This window comes from Dermacentor silvarum, chromosome 1 (assembly GCF_013339745.2).
Source record: "Dermacentor silvarum isolate Dsil-2018 chromosome 1, BIME_Dsil_1.4, whole genome shotgun sequence".
NCBI lineage: Eukaryota > Metazoa > Arthropoda > Arachnida > Ixodida > Ixodidae > Dermacentor > Dermacentor silvarum.
Window position 1 is genome coordinate 356,279,692 of NC_051154.1, and position 12,943 is coordinate 356,292,634.

At 44.4% G+C, this 12,943-nt stretch overlaps 1 long non-coding RNA gene across 1 annotated transcript; it reads left to right on the forward strand.

Annotated features, from left to right (window-relative positions):
* Window positions 1–6,148: 6,148 nt before the first annotated feature.
* Window positions 6,149–12,517, forward strand: LOC119453924 (uncharacterized). The gene is made up of 3 exons (XR_005192502.2): window positions 6,149–6,304; window positions 7,958–7,986; window positions 12,381–12,517. It is a non-coding gene; the product is annotated as an uncharacterized LOC119453924 (long non-coding RNA).
* Window positions 12,518–12,943: the final 426 nt, after the last annotated feature.

Below are 12,943 nucleotides of genomic sequence, written 5' to 3' on the forward strand. Positions count from 1 at the left end.
TTCTTAAGCTGTAGAAGGGAAGCATCCAATTTGATCAATGAGAAGATCAGAAGAAAGGGGAGCCAATGGTTGTCAGAAGTAAACAAAAAGGATAGAAAAGCAGCAAAGAAATTTTGGAAACATCTCAACTCCTTGAGTAATAAGACTAGCCTAGAGCAGAGGTTTATAGTTACAGCTCAAGGTGTTCGACTAGAGGGAGATGAGGCAATGGAACATATAAGAACAATGATGACAGAAAAATTTAAAGAACGAAACATAGCATGTGCTCAATCAGGTGAGGATGGACTAGTCAGTGCAGTGGCTCCACTGGCACAAAGCGAGTGGGAAAGGGCAGAGAAGAGGGTTCCTAGTAGCACGTCGACAGGTCCTGATGGCATCCCAATTATGTTGATAAAGACATTGGGCCCAAAATCTAAGAAAGCATTAAGAGAGGCAGTGAGCAAAATGATAATGGACGGTAAAGCCCCTGACGGGTGGAGACTGAGCAGGATGAGCATGATATATAAGGGAAAGGGGGACAAAGCCGACATAAACAACTACCGTCCCATAACAGTGACGTCAGTGGTTTACAGGGTGGTGATGCAGATTATAAAGGACAGACTGCAGGCATGGGTGGAGAGCGAGGAGGTGCTGGGGGAACTACAAAATGGGTTCCGAAAACAAAGAAGGTTAGAAGATAATCTGTTCTCATTGACACAGTGTATTGAAATAGCAGAAAAGGAACACAGGCCCCTATGGCTTGCCTTTCTGGATATCAAGGGAGCCTATGACAGTGTAATCCAAAAGGATTTGTGGGACATACTGGGCACTCTAGAGGTGGAAGATGGAGTAAGAAATCTTTTAAAAGATATCTATAAAAGTAACAAGGTGCTTATAAAATGGGAAAACAAGGTATCTGGGCCTATAGAGATACAGCAGGGGCTTAGGCAGGGGTGCCCTCTGTCACCTCTGTTGTTCATGCTGTATTTACAAGGATTAGAGAAAAAATTAGAGAGGAGCGGACTTGGCTTCAACCTTTCCTATTCCAAGCAGGGAGAATGGATTAAACAGTCATTACCAGGACTGATGTATGCAGATGACATTGTACTTATGGCTGACAGCAAGGAAGACTTGCAGAGATTAATGGACATCTGTGGTAAAGAGGGAGATAGCTTAGGTTTGAAGTTTAGTAAAGAAAAATCGGCAGTCATGACTTTTAATGATAATCAGGGCAGCGAGCATAGGATACAGGAGGTTACGCTGGAGGTGGTGGATAAGTACAAATATCTTGGAGTGTGGATAAACAATGGGGCTGAGTACCTAACGGAACATGAAAAATATGTGACGGCTAAAGGTAGCAGAAATGCAGCTGTGATGAAAAATAGGGCACTGTGGAATTACAATAGGTACGAAGTGGTGAGAGGGATTTGGAAAGGGGTGATGGTCCCTAGTTTGACTTTCGGCAATGCGGTCCTGTGCATGAGATCAGAGGTTCGAGCAAGGTTGGAAGCTAAGCAGCGAGGGGTAGGTAGACTGGCTCTGGGAGCACACGGAAATACACCAAATCAGGGGGTACAGGGTGACATGGGATGGACGTCATTCGAGGGCAGGGAAGCCAGCAGCAAGATAGAATTTGAGGAGCGATTGAGAGAGATGGCAGAAAAGCGGTGGGCAAGGAGAGTTTTCAGTTATTTGTACATGAGGAATGTTGATACAAAATGGAGGAAGCTGACCAGAAAACTGTCAATCAAATATTTGGACTGCAGGAGGGGTGCAAACCAGGAAACAGCGGTTAAGAAAAAGGTTAAGGAAACAGAGAGGGGTCTGTGGAAAACAGGGATGCAGACGAAATCAGCACTGGGCACATACCGAACTTTCAAGCAAGAAATTGCCAAAGAAAATATCTACGATAATTCTAGGGGAAGCTCTTTGTTGTTTGAAGCCAGGACGGGAGTATTGCGGACTAAGATGTACCGAGTCAAGTACCAAGGTATAGACACGTTGTGCTGTGCGTGTGGAGAAGAAGAGGAAACGGCTGAACACCTCGTACTTTTCTGTAAGGGGCTTAACCCTACAGTGCAAGGCAACGGGGCTGATTTTTTCAAAGCATTGGGGTTTAGGGACAGTGAAGGCAAAATAGACTTTAAGCGGGTAGAAATAACCAAACAGAGGTTATCTGATTGGTGGATAAAATTAAGGCAGGGGTGAAATTTCACCCACCACAAAGTACAAATTATGTTAATAGCCATGGCTAGGTGGCGTATGCCACCGCCCGATTTAAAGGGTTCAGCCTCATCCATCCATCCATCCATCCATGCATGTTAAAGTCCCTATATAAGAAAAGTACCGCCATCCTTTGATCAACGCCGCTTCACTCTCTCTTGTATCTCCGATTTGACGATGATAGCGCGTGCTTTCACTTCTTTATATTTTGTTTTTGTTTTTTTCGCCTCAGAGCCATGTTGAAAGTCACTGTGCACAACCGCTGTCGCCGGCGCTGGTGGCGGCACGCTCCCGGCCTGAAAGCTTCTACGTGGACTTTCTAAGGGCGCCACCGTCGACTTGCTTTCGCAAGAAAAAAGTAAAGAAAAAAACAAGTGCTTTAGGAGACGGTGGAGGAAAGAGTAGATGGCGGTACTTGTATATATAGGAACTTTACCCGCGATGCCTTCGTGGGTGCTGCTTCGTCGTCATTCCAGATTTTTCACCCGAGTCTTGCCATGCCGTCGTCATTAGGCCATCGTCGTCACACAGTCATCGTCAAGCCATCGACGTCGCTCTGTGGTTTCATCATTGTCATCAGTTCGGTAACCTCATCCCATTGCCGTCATACCGTCGTAGTCATAATGCCTTCCTGGTTGCATCGACGTCAATATTGCTTCGTCGTTATATTGTAATCATACTGACGTAATTCAATCATGGTCACGTCGTTCTGGTCGTGCCTTAAGCGTCGGACTGTCGCTATCATGTATCCATGTTCAGACGGTCGTGGTCCTGCCGTCGTGCTCGTGCCGTCGCCGTCACACCAGTTTCGTCATGCAGATAGGTTTCACGATCGTTATGCCATTACCATCATACACTCATCACCGGCCCATTGTCCGCATGCCGTCGCCACGCCATCGCGTCGTTGCGACGTCGTCTTACAGTCGTCGTCATACACCAATTGTCATACCGTCGTCGCAATGCTGTCGCGGTCGTTACGTCGTCGTCATTGTAACTTCGACATCCGACTCCTGTCATGTCGACGTCATGAGCCATTGTCGTCACGTTGTTGTTGCACCATCTTCACCACTTCAATAACGTCTTCCCATTGTCGTCATCCCGTTGTAGTCACATTACCTTCGTCGATCCATCGACGTCATTCCTTGTTTGTTATCAATTGTGAATTGTTGTTGCACCATCGGCATAACTTACGAATTGACCTCTAAGTGTAGCCTGCTGTCGTCGTTATACCACCTTTGCCGTTCCGTCGACATCATTCCTTGTTCGCGATTTCATCGTCACTGCGTCAGCGTCATCCAGTCTTTGTGATGCCGCCATTGTTATTGCCGACCTTGGCAAGCGAGTGCCGTAGCTAAGTGGGGCGATATTGGAATATGTCTAATATAGCCGAAGCAACGAAAGACTCAGAATACACGTCCCAATACACGTCCCAAACAAACGTGACTTCCGGAATAGTGCCTGTCGCTAGATTACGCGAATGTTTTCCCATTATGGTCTACAGTCATCGTGAGACTAATTCTGCCGCAATGTTTTAGTGGATCCGCCAACCAGCCTGCCGCCATCACAAAACATTACCCTGCCGTGACACCATCCTGTACACGATGCACATCAGCATATATGTTGCATTTTCGTGACGACCCCAGACAATCGCTTGAGTGATATATAATTTATGGTTGATAGTTTGGGTTAGTAGAACGCTTTCGTCGTCTCAACGCATCACAGGGACTAGAAGAGACGCTGGAGTGGAATAATTGTATTGTGGAGTTGAACATTCCTAAACGGCACAGTGTGATGTAAGGGACGCCGTAGTGGAGAGCTGTGAAATAATTTTGTACGGCTGGCATTGTTTTTTTACAGTATACGCAAAGCAAGGTAGCCCAGTGTTTTTGCATTTCGCCCCCATCGCATTGCGGACTGGAATTGAAGCCTGGACCTTGTGCTTCGCAGCGCAGTGCCATTGCCCCTCAGCCACCACGGCGGGTACTCCGGGGATAAGACCGAGTTGCTGTGTAGGACTCTGCATTCTTCTTTACCACATGCCATTCGTTAACGTGTTTTTAAAAATGAATCTACGAGCGTCTTTCCGTTCACCGTCATTGTAATGCTGCCACCGAGGCAGGAAGTTCAAACCCGCGATATTGTGTTCAACAGGATAACGTCATAACCACTTAGTAGCCTTTATCAGCGCTACAGGTTGCTTCTTAGATCACTGAAGAAACAATAGCCATCATCAAAGGCGATAAACAATTTCTTTCAAACTGCAGAACCATGTAATCAGCAAACATTTTTGCAAAATGCTAGAGAACCATTTTCATAACCAGCCTATGCTACCTGTATAAAATCTGTGTGTTTATATTCTGCCGACTTAGATGGTGTGGATAATTTTACTTCGGAGTACTCCCAGAAAGCTCACTGTTTGATTCGCTTTTATATTTCGCTTTGCATTAACAACTCACCACCTTAATCACGCGTCTTAAATCAGTCTCTACGCTCAGGGCCGCGGTTTGCACGATGTAGTAGTTACCTTTTCCCATGACTTCCCTTGGTGGCACAGTGGCCATGGCGTTCTTCTGCTGACCACGAGGTCGTGGGTTCAATTACTGACAGCGGCGGCGGCAAAATTTACGTGGGAACAAAGTAAAAAAACGCTCGTGAACTTTAATTTAGGTGCACGTAGACTTCCCCTCCCTCTTCCGTCGTCACAATTAATCCGATGGCCTCCACTACAGCGACTCCCATATCCGGAGTGTTGCTTACGGAAGTGGATTAATCGATAAATGTCTCCTCATGACCACCACCGATATGAGAGTTCATTCGCATGATTTTGCATAGGGCGCATCACTCGTTAATTAGCCGTAACTCGTTAAATTAGCCGTAACTTAACTAACAGTAACGAAGCCATCAGTCATTCTCGGCACGGAATCCTGGTTAGATCCAAACATTGGTGATCATTAGTATTTCCAACAGGACACCTGGCACAGAAAGGATAAATTGTCATGAAGGCGGTGTATTCATTCTCATAGATAACAGCATTAGGTCTTAGATTCAAGTGGATATTGGCTTAAGTGAAGCCGTGTTGTGCAATTTAGAACTTCCCATACGTATAATATTAACAGTATGTACCTTTTATCGTCCTCCAAATGTATCACCGGACGTTCTCACCAGTTTTCAAAACATTATTGATGGAGTGCATACAGATACCATGGTAATTGGGGGATACTTCAATTTAGCGAATATTAAATGGGATACATCGAATACTATCACAGTTACTGGAATGTGCAAATACAGAAATTATGGATATGGTTAATCTGTATGCACTGCACTAGCTAGCCGTCTCGCCAACGCGGGGAAACAATATTCTAAACTTGCTTTTAACGAATCGACCTGATCTTGTGCATTAATTCAACACTCGTGATTCCTGGTATATAAGTGACCACCTGGCTGTCGTGTCGTGTCGTGATGTGACTAGCCTAAGTTAAAACCGCAACCCATATTAAAAGAAGAATGTACAATTGTAAAAAAAACAGATCTTGATTGTATTAATCAAGCGTTATACGCCTTTTTTAGTTGCTTTAGTTGCTTCACGTATTTCATGATGTTTTAAAGATAACCCAACTGATGGAAACTGTGCGCGCACACCGGGCGCGAGGTTTGCGACGTTTGAATATTGCAGCATTTCCCGCGCAATCCGTGCGTGGCCGGCCGGTGCACTGCGTTACCGCGATAAAGAAAATAGTTCATCAAAGACGCTAAGCAGAAAACTTTCATGCACTTGAAAACCACAGAAATTGTTGTGCAGTACCTTTATATTACAGAGTTTAATTGTTAATAAATATTACAATTCATTTAAATTAAAGCTTGTATTTGTATGCGCGTACTTGTATGAATGCGCGTTTGCGCTGTTGACTCTGGCGCATTCAGTTCGGGTAAAGTGTACGGGAAGTTCGGGTGTTCGGCGTGTGTTTGGCGTTTCCTTTTCCTACGTTGTCCGCGCCCTTTGTCTCACCGTGACCTGGTATATTCCCACTTGTTGCTCGCTTTTTACGGGCTTCTTGTTGCCTCGAAGATCATCATGATTGCCTCCGACGCAGCCACATCAAAGGTGAGTGATTGTTTCGAATTCCCCTTGCGCGGTCATTGCGACGCGATGAACAAATGCCTGAAAGTGCGTACAGCACATGTTGGGCGCCACGATTTTTGGTGCGGTGTTCGAGCACCGATTGCTTTGCCGTTTTGGTGGAAAACAATGCGACGTGAAATCATTCGAACTGTTCTGTAATCAAATATATTTTGTTCGCTGCACGCCGTCCAGCGACGTGCATTAACTACATATCGTGTCAGCGCCTTGTAGCAGCGAGAGTCGGTGGGTCGCCGAAAATATGCGCGGGACGATTTGCAGTTCGAATGCATTCTGCTGCGCTGTTCGCCGTGCGGTCGACGCTCGCGCGATCAGAAAACATGTAGGAGGATATGGCGCAATAATAAAGAAATACAAGGGTGTACATGCGATTCTATACGATAGGTAAGATAAAAGATGGGGTGATGCCAGCGAATGCTGCGAGTTCATCGGGTTATGTGATTTGCCAACGACGCGTGTTTTGTTTTCTACCTTTGCGTTCGACGCCATCGAGCGCTTCGCGCAAACGACTTCGTGTAGGTGCTCTTTGCATTCAGGGAAAATGCAGATTCCATGGCATTCTAGGTTCTACTTTAGTGGGATAGAACATTCAAAATAGTGTGATTGCGTGACATTTGAGCTTTTGTCACTTCAGTAGCTCATTGATTTCCTATGTTTGAAAATCGTTAAGGGAAAGTAAGACATAAGTCCGTTTCACATGGTGTGATTTTGTCTGCGAATTCGCACGTGCGAATTCGCAGCTGCGGAAAATAGGCTGCCGGACCCTTCGTGCGTGCGTTTTTTCGATGTCCGGCGTGCTGAACTCTGCGAAAAACGCAGATGCGTTGGTGGCCACTGTAGCGGTGGAAACAGATGACCAATAGGAGGCGGCTCGCTCATATGTGATCGCCAGTCAAAATGCTTAACGAGTATGCGAAAAACGCAGCTGCCGTAGATCCACGTGAAACGGAATTGCGAATTTCGCATCTGCGGAAATCGTAGCTGCGAAAAACGCACTGCAAAATCGCACCATGTGAAACGGGCTATATACTTGTGCATATCCGTCGTGTCGTCCCACTGTACTTCCAGCGTCGCCTATGCGTTATCGACATGTAAACTTCAAAAATTACCAAAGTTTGTTGTGGCATAGAAGTAGTTGGGGGGGGGGGGTATGGCAATACGTTTTTTTTTCTTTGAATTCGCACAATGCTAATGAGGACAGAGTGAAAGGGAAGCGCATCCTTGTTAACTACATGATGCTTTGCCATGAGCTTGGAACAATTAATGCTTTGTTGGTGGTGCAGTTCTATGGAATAGTTTCTTTGAGACTCAAGTAAGCAAACTGTAGTAGCAGCAACTAGACGGGGAGTAAAAAAAATGCTACACTGTGGTTTTTTCTGAAGGAGTTGCCTTTAAGAAGTGGCCACAACAGTTTAGTAGATGAGCAGAAACAATTTTATAAATTAGGAGAGGAATTCAAAATAAAATATTTGCCCATCTCACACTGCCAGTGGCAAGGTTTTCAATCAGTAATTTATATCCATTCATTCATGTCAGCTTAATGGTCCATGTAGATCTTTCGATTATTGATTTTGACGTATCGGGGCTTTACATTTTAATATTGACATTTGTTTTCAGATTCAGAGGCCACAGCCGGAACGGGAAAGGTAATATCTTTTGCCATTCATCATCTAGCATCACCATGATCAAATGCAGTGATGCCGTGATAATGTATTGCAGGGAGCAGAAGAAAAATGCTGATGCAACCGCAAGCATTTTCTTCGACCGATCAGTTGGTGCACAGTGCCTTCAGTAGCAGAGATGAGTTTCATCACTCGGCTCAGAGACTTTCCAACTGCACCGGGACTGGGAGTAAATTTCAGTGTCACTTGTGAACAAATTAGTAGCAGCATGTCTTTTCAGAGTATATGCCTTATATACGAGGGGCGGTTAGAAATGTGGTAGTATTGGTACTATAAATTTGGAACAGGTCTACACATTAGGTTGTCAACATGAGTGCACGGTTTTCTGACTTTAACGGAATAAATATATTATGTCCAATGTAGTACTGCAAATCACCACTAAGAAAAAACATCACAGTCCATTGAGAAAGTTGTTTGAAGAACGAGCAGTGATCAAGCATTTCTGCATTTTAAAGCACAAAATTCCAAAGAGATGGATGTCAAGCTGCACGATGTGCAGTGTTGGTCACTACATACTGTAACCAGCTTGGCATGAATCTCCTTTCCATTGTGTCTCTTAAGATGTAGAAACTGGATCGCTGCTCATAAAACAATTCGAAATTGGGCGGTGAGGGGGAGGTGGCATTGCTCTCCTCTGGATCGGCCAGTGCATACCCTCTGCTATACTGGCAATCCACCTTAACGAAAATCAGTGATGCATGTTATCCTATTATTGAGCCAAGTGTATTTCTTGTTTTGTATAAAGGAGACACTAAAAAGACAGCCTAAATCAATTTAAACTGAATAAGCATCGTTCTAGATCTCTATCTCTGTTAATTTCTTGGCAATAGGTTGATTATAGATGCGAAAATGAAGCTCAAAATTCCGTTTTCTGAGTATTGCCCCAATACCCCAGTGCTGATACCTTATTGTGACATCATGAATTTCAGGTATTTTTATGAACATGGCTCATTTTAGTTCAGTGAAATTCTTGGCGCTGCCTAATTTCGTTCTTTGGCTCTTTTGGAGTACAATGAAGAACACCATCATTTGTAAAAAAACGCCTAAACCCGAGCAGACACCAGCAAAATGCATGGCGTCACAGCAAGGCAGTCTGGGAACTTAAGGCAGCAGTGCCACCATTTCGTCATGCGTCTTTTACGGTTTACTCAACCTCTTGTCACCGTACAAGTGAATTTTTTGTATACGTAGGAAGGTGATTTACAGATATGTCTGAAATATTTTTTCTCTTAAGTGCTCACTCGCCGTGGTTGCTTAGTTGCTTTGGCATTGTGTTGCTAGGCATAAGCTCGCGAATCAAATAACCACATTTTGATGTAGGTGAAATGCAAAACCACACATGTACCATGCGACCCCAGCTGGTCAAAATTAATCTGGACTCACCCACTAAGGCATAATCAGATCGTAGTTTTGGCATATGAAACCCCAGAGTTTATTTAATTTCTCTTTCGTGCTCCTTTAGACTGTAGCATTGATTATCTCTGCAAAAACTAATGCTCCAGGTATTATTCTTAATGTAGATATAAGTGTCTGCCAAAGTTCAGGTATGAGCTGCTGTTGTGGCCTCATTAGTATAGCACCACAGATGCTTTTCAGTTTCACCATTCAGTGCTCCCACTTCTGTGCCAAGTGCGCCAGATTGCGCCATACGAGATTTCCTGCGCCATCCTGATAAAAATACACGATTTTGCGCCGAAGTGCGCCAAAATTAGCGATTGCGCATTACGTGTGTTGCCGCAGTGGCCTGCAGGTGGGCATAGCTCGCATTACTAAAGCGGCTTCATACATAGAACTTCACGTTATCTTTACGTCAGCGACCGATAATTGCGGCTCGATGGGGACCGCCTAAAAGTCCAAATAATTGGGAGTCATAAATATCCAAATTTGCCAGAAAACTGAATTTATTCCGCCAGTGGCTAAAAAAGTACCTCATTCTGGGTTGACCACTTTCGTGGATACGTTCAATTTCGCGGGATTTCGCGTCACTAGCGTCAGTGTCTACGCGCCACAGAAAATCCGCCGTTGGTGTCCGTGGCAAAGAAAAATCCCGAACCACACCGACCACGCAGAGTGGCGCAAGGTGTTTGTGAACAAAAATTCAATTTCTTACAGTAAAATCCGTCAGAAAAATGGTAAAGTTCGACTTAACCACAACCTACAGACATGGTGGCGTCAGAGTGTAATTTGAATGTATGAGAAAACATAATTCTGTTACGAGGAAACTGGCATGCAAACCCCTTTTCCAGGATTTCTACCATACCAACAGCGATGCACTCGGCTAGTTGTGAAAATTCTATCCAGATGGCGCTCGCATCCTCGGCAGGTTAAATTGGGACTTAGCCTGCCAAATGCGTTTTGGACACGTGCGCGCCTCGGGGCAATAGCAAACAATAAAATAATAAAAAATGTCCTAGGGCCTTCACATTTTAATATGACTACTTATATCGCCCCTGGAAAACTGTCTTCCCAGCAATGCATTTCTGTTTAACAGGAAAACCGACTTTAAGGGTATCGGTGTAAGCTTGGTCTTTGTAAGCTGGCTTTCCCACGTTGTGTGTTGCAGTGAAGCCCACTGAAAGAAAAATGCGATGCGAAAGGTGCCCGATAACGGTGTTGCGTTCCACTCTTAAAGGCGAAGCTGATGCGTCCTCTATTTTTTTACTATTTCCGCTCCACTCGGCGGTCAAATTAGCACGCAGTCGTGCAGGCGGAGGCCGAATTATAAAGAATGACGTACCTTAAGGTGTCTGAAATTTTGGTCGTACTTATACTTTAAATTTATGGGCCAGTGATGGTGAATCCGAATCATCGAGTTTGTTTGAATTTCTGGTGTCAAAATAATCGGTCGACACCAGTTGTGAATCGGCCAGTGTTGCTGAACAGAGGGTTCAACTTTACGAGAAAGAACAGACCATTGAAAAGTACCTGGTGTCGTCTGAAGCAATGACTGAGCATTACAAGGGGCCATCAAGGCTGGCCTGGCTCAGAAGAGCATTGATGACATAGAGTCTGGCCAGGTGTTTCTGACTGATGCTAGAGCCCTGCTGAAAACAAAGTGTCAACTTTCAATGAAAAAAATCATACGATGTAAAAGGCAACAACTGAGCAGCTTAACTTAACTTGAAATAAACTAATTACAGCACACTGTGTGAACAGGTTTGTTGTCTTTATTTAAAAGAACGATGTATTCCAAGGCAGAGCAACATTGTTTTACAGCAAGCAAATACATTTTGGAATAACGCTTGTCAGTTTTAACTGTTTGAAATAGCTTATCTCTATCTGGATGCTCCAAGCTGCTCCAAAATGAAGATTTTGCTGCTCTAAAAATTGCTCCAAATCTCAGTTCGTCAGTGGCATCACTGAGCATTGTTTCTTTCCACTATAAAAAATGGCAGTGCAACCATCCTTTGGAGACGATTGGCAATGTTAATGGAGTTACCGTTCTTACGGTCAGTGTGTAATTAGTGATCATACGTGATGAGGATTCTTATGATGGTGGAACAAACGAGACAGCCTGAATTGCGATACATTAACGAGGGTGCGAAGATGCCCATCCAGGAAATGACCGAGTCTCCCACGAGGTCCATTACGTGGACATCAAGCAAGTTGACTTCGATGGTGATTCTCAGAGTTGTGCTTGTCCACAAACTTCCGAGTCTGCTACGTGATCTTGTGCAGCCTGTGCTTTGCAAGTGGAATCATTTAATTGATTAGGTGGCGGTTGGCGCACCCTGCCTTTGTGGCTTATTTACACTTCATACAGCTGAGTAAGATATCGCAGATTACTTTTGTAGCACAGCAAGCGAATCTGATGAGTAGTGGTAATCGCATTAACGTCGACAGTTATCTTCCTCTTCGAGCTCCTGCTGCTGCTTACCAACACAAACAGCAGTTGCCCAAGATGGCGTAAAAGAGGTTCATTGAAGAGTGGCACGTAGCCAGGGTCACATACCCAGTCACCCAAGTTTGTCCGAGGGTTCGTTATGAACCCTCAACTTCGCAGCCCGATACTCTAGCCATTAGACTGTGGACTACCAAGTGATGCAAAATTGGTGGGAAAATTGTTAGAGGCAGACACCCGAACATATGTGAACTATCCTAAGAATGCTAATCGCATTCCTGAAAAATCCTCAACGTTTTCAGTACTTTGGTTTACATTTGTTTTTGTGCTGTATAAATCCTTGTTTTTCTGAAGCACATGAGATCCAAACAGCAAAGCAAGTTATAAAACTAGTCAAGTAAGATTAGCATTGTAGGTCTGGAACAGGTACTAATGTGATTTATCTGGAGTATGGCTGTTGTCTATATGTGCTTCAAAGCCTTAAAACTACCTTGCTAACATTTACCTAAACGGGCAGGTTCACATAGGTTGGAGGAATGCTCGTTGATAAGAAGATCCTGGCACAGTTTACCATGGCCTGCCATGGTGGACCAGGCAAGCTTGCAAGCGTCTTGCTTCACCGTGCGTTCACAGAGGAAGACCTCATGGGCCACTCACTCTTTGGAAACAACACCAAGGGGCAAAAAGAGGCTCTTGACCCCGTCAGGGTCAAGGCTGGTAATGGCAAGTAGCGTACATCCTTCCCATTGAATTTTTGCATCCACATTTCGTATTTTAAATTATCAACTTGCCATTAGCATTACAAAAGACTTTCAAGTAGCCTGTATCAGCAATTGCGTGCTACAATAGCCTACCATTTGGAATGACTGTTGGTATGATCTTAACTGCCTGACACTTCAATACTCGAATGCTTTTAAATTTTATATGCAGCCTCAACTGCTAGATGTTTTTGGTGGCTTCACCAGACAAAATTATGTGCATTTGTGTGTTAGTGCTGCTACTTGACTGTCATTGCAATGAATAGTTGTCTGTGAAGCATGCTACCAGTCTTGGGGCATAGAGGATGTGCTTAAAGGGAAA